The sequence below is a fragment of the Dasypus novemcinctus genome, chromosome 22, assembly GCF_030445035.2.
Source record: "Dasypus novemcinctus isolate mDasNov1 chromosome 22, mDasNov1.1.hap2, whole genome shotgun sequence".
Lineage (NCBI taxonomy): Eukaryota > Metazoa > Chordata > Mammalia > Cingulata > Dasypodidae > Dasypus > Dasypus novemcinctus.
The window spans coordinates 44,733,878-44,738,558 of NC_080694.1; the positions used below are offsets into that span (position 1 = coordinate 44,733,878).

Consider the following 4,681-nt stretch of genomic DNA (forward strand, 5'->3'; position numbering starts at 1 on the left):
TATATCCAAGCTTCCCATGCTTATCTTTGTCCTACAGGGTTTTTGCTTTGGATTGAAGTATTTTCTTTGGAGGGTCCATATTAACAATAGCTATTGATCTGTAAGATGAATTGCCTGCCAACATCACAGAACAAGGATCTTCACCATGCAGAGAAGTCACCTGGAGATCTTACTAAAATGCAAATTTTGATTCAGCAAGTTTGGATGGTGCCTGAGATTCTGCATTTCAAATAAGCTCCCAAGGAATGCTGCTACTGCTTGTACAAGAATCACACTTTTAGCAGCAAAAAGGATTAGATTATCAGAATATTTACTATAGTTGGTCTATGGTGAAGAATGCCTGGGGAAGGAGATAACGTTTTAGTGGATAAGGGGTAAAGAAAATTACCCAGTCATTCTGGGCTTTCAGGGGAGGTCCAGTCCAGATGAAGGGCGTGGTTTGGGGAACTGATACTCACCAAAAAAGAGGCACCAAAGACCCACTTTGCTTCTTTCACAATTTTAGGAGGTACTGAGGACTGAACCCAGGATCTTGTACATGGAAAGGAGGTGCACAAACAATTGAGCTACATCCACTCCCTCACAACGTTTCTTAAGGTCAACCATGACTTCAGCTGCATGACTGCCTTGACTTAAAAGCCTTCACTGAATTTTATAGATTGTGCCAAATCCCACAATATTATTTCAACTGTAATAGATTTTTGACCAATCAAATCTAAAATTGACTTACACAAGACAAAAATGCCCAGAATGATTACAGCAATATTTTTTCCAAATTTCTATGTTGCATGTCTTGAGTTAAAATACAGGATTCATCATCTATTATGAACTTGGGTTACCAGTGTCATTTAATCAATGCAGTTGATCAAGGAAGCTTTTAATACAAAAGTGTATGTCTGGCTATGGCATAATCGTGGAAAAGCAACAAGTCTTGCCTTCATTGTATGAGCCATTTATGGTGCCCCATTTTGGATAGAGTAGCCAAAAAGTGCCATGCCAAAATTAAAAATGAATTCATCATATCTTAGTGACAATGAAGAAATTTTTAAAATATATTTTTTATTTTTAAAAGATATTAAGATTACATAAAATATTACATAAAAAAAATAAGGGATTCCCATACAAAAATTTTCTTTTTTAACATCTGTAGAATTGGCACAAAATAAATTGGGAAAACTTCATTTCATTAAAAAAAAAATACAGAAACAACTCTATGCATAAAATCTGATATTGCATTTAAAAAACTCATAGGGGCAAAAGAAAAGAATAAACAAAAAAGGAAATGAAAAAAATGAAAAAATCATAGAGGAAATACTATGCATTTAAAAATCCTATATTGCAAAGAACATTATTACTTGCACTTTTTAAAAATCTTTATTTCCTTCCTTTTTAAAAATCCCTTATTGCAGAGAACATTACTTGCTCTTTTCTGATTTTTTATTTCCTTCCTTTCTTTTTTCTTTTTTTTCCTGTGTATGTGAGTGTATATGCTGTTTTTTGCTGTCTGGAAGATGACAGATTGTATTCTTCAGTGACATAAATTACCCAACAATTCACTGAAAAAATTCTGGCAGAAAGAGCTACCTGGCTCGCTTCTGTGCTGCCTTGAGTACACCTCGTGCCCCAGCAGCCAGTGTGGCCTGGCTGGACTGTATTATTATGTCCATGGTCCACTGATTAGGACCAGAGAGGTAGAAGGTACTCTCCCCCACTCTCTTATTGCCCCTGCAGCTCTGCTCCTGTGCCCTAAATAATGTCTGGTATTTGATTATTCACCTGGACAATTATGAAATACATGCTGTCCATGGCAGGAGAGGAATGTACAAATTCTAGCCTGGGATCAGTTTCCACCCCCAAAGAGTGTGTTCTGATTGTGTCTATCTTTGTTGGAGTACTTACAAATAGTTGATGAATAAAAAAGAGTTATTCATCATCTGGAATCTTTTAAAGAGACACGATCATCCCACTGTCTAGCTTTTGGTGCCATTAAGGTCTGAGGTACTGTTGTAGATTCTACTGCTTGCCTCTGCCGGCTCCAAACCAGGGATGTTCACATGTTGGCAGAAAAGGGATCAGTCAAACTTTTAAGCTGCAAAGGCTCCTCTTACCTGGCCACAAAGTGGCGGCCACACCAGTTTCTCCAAGTGTGTCCTAATTATTTCTTTCATACTTGCCCTGGAGGGCATACATATAAACACATTAAATGTGACTAGAAGATAACAGATTGGGTGAAAATAGCCTTAACTTTAGGCAGAACAAGCTTTACTGATTCGAAATATCCCAGGGGAGGAAAGAGAGTTAGAATATCTCCCTTGTTTCTGCTCTGTGCTCTAGTAATTCCAGATTTGGATTAGTATTGCCCAAATACCAGGCATTTAATATGCCCACACCAAACAGAACAGAGAGATAAATCATCAGGGCTTCCCCAGAGGGCCACCCGCTCCCAAACTTTCTCATTTCTGTGACTAACACCAGCATCCTTGGTGTGAACACCTGACTCCCTTCACCTTCTAAAACCGTACGGGAAGTTCTTAGACGCACCTCTTCCTTATGGTTAGGTGTTGAACTGTGGCCCCCAAAAGGTATGTTGAAGATATGTTGAAGTCCTAACCTCTGGTTTCTGTGTGAATGTAATCATATTTGGAAGCAGAAAGAATTACATTAAATTGAGGTCATACTGCAGTAGGATGGGCCCTTAAACCAATATGACTGGTGTTCTTATAAAAAAAAGGGAAATTTGGACACAGACACAGAAAGACACCGAGAGAAGAGGCCATGTGAAGACAGAGGCAGAGATTAAACTGTTGCAGCCACAAGCCAAGGAATGCCAAGGATTGCTGCAAACCACCAGAAGCTAGGAAGAGGCCAAGAAGGGACCAGGAAAGATGCTCCCCATAGACTGCAGAGGGAGCAAGGGCCCTGCCAAAGCCTTGGTTTCAGACTTCTGCCTCCAGAACTGTGAGACAATTAATTTCTGTCATTTTAAGCCACCCAGTTTGGGAGTACTTTGTTATGGGAGCCCCAGGAAACCAAGACACACTCAAATTCAGGTTCACATATGGACTGTGGAAGCAGCTCCTCCTTAGTTTTCATGAATCCAGTCTTTCTCTCTGCCCTTCCCAAAGCTGCAAAGCAAACTTCTGCAGATACTATACATCCAGGTAGACAATGAAAAAATTCAACTTATTAATCAAGATTTCCATCAATAGGCTTTTTACTTCTCCCTTTCCTCTCTTATTTCTTCCCAGTAGAGCCTGTTTCGAACCTAGACAATGTGATTGCACTTCACAAGACTCATTACAGGTCCGTCCTTAAGTCTTTGCTTAATCTTTCCACCAGTCTAGAATGTTCTCTCCTCCACTCTCTCTGTATCTCTCAAGAACTTAATTCTTCATCCAGGAAACTTCCCTTTTCAGTTGGGCTCCCAGTCTAATTACCACTTCGCTCTGCCTTCCACATCCCCTGTAAGCTTTTAGTCTATTTCAGCTCGAGTCAATATTAAACCATTTTGTACTTGACAATATTTTGTTTTATAATTATGCACCAAGCACTTGCTGCATCTGGAATTCAACCAAACTCCCTCCCTCTCATGAACATAATAGAAAATTTTTTGATGAGAATATGTCTTCTATTGTTTTTTTTTTTAAGACCCCTACCAAATGTCAAGTATCTCTTTCAGTATTAATTCACAAATGTTCACAAGCACATAAGGGCTGCAGATATATTAGAGGAAGACAGATCTCAAAAGCCAATGTGCCATAGTAGCATTATTCACAATTGCCAAAGGAGTCTATCAACAGATAAATCAACAAATAAAATTTCTATATACATATAAAAAAGCAATGAAGTTCTGATACATTCTAAAAAATGGATGAATCTTAAAGACAAGTAAAATAAGCCAAGCACAAAAGGGTAGCTATTGTATGATCTCTCTTATATGAAATTACTAGAATAAGCAAATCCAGAGAGATAGGATATAGATTTAAGGTTATCAGGGACTAGGAGGAGGGTGAAATGGGGCATTATTGCTTAATGAGATGTACTGAGATAATGAAAAAGTTTGGGTAGTGGATGATGGTGAGAGCATAAATATAAACAATGTTACTGAATTGTATATTTAAAATGGCTAAAATGCCAAATTGTATGGTATCTATTTTACAATAAAATTGGAGGGAAAAATGCCAGTGTGAAGTAGGTTTTATAGAGAGCTAATTTCCCTGGGACATAAAGGGAAAATTAGGCACATATTTTCCAAAGGCACAAGGAAAGGATGTGTGATAGCTTCACAACTAGGAGCAAAAATAAATACTACATGATATTTAATGGCAAGAGAAATGGGAGAACCATATCCAATTATTTAATTTGAACAGCCATTGGGTACTACACATCTAGAAAGTATCACGGCAGGCACTGCAGTCCAGATATCTGCCAGCTTCTGAGGATCTCCTATATCCTATCAGAATAGCAGGAGAAGCCTTTCTAGGGAGCTGGGAATGTTCCACATCTTGATCTGGGCAATGGCTATACATGTGTATACATATACGAAAATATAGCAAGTTGTACATTTGTTATACTTCACAGAAAAGTTTTTAAAAATTGATAACAAAAAATGGTGAGAATAAAAAAAAAAGCTAGCACAAACATGACTCTGGGAATCTCCTTTTATTCCCCACAGAAATAT

At 38.1% G+C, this 4,681-nt stretch overlaps 1 long non-coding RNA gene across 1 annotated transcript in view; it reads right to left on the bottom strand.

Annotated features, from left to right (window-relative positions):
- LOC111763165 (uncharacterized) overlaps positions 1 to 4,681 on the bottom strand; it is a 112,869-nt gene that overhangs the window by 47,005 nt on the left and 61,183 nt on the right. The gene's annotated exons all lie outside the window — the stretch shown is intronic.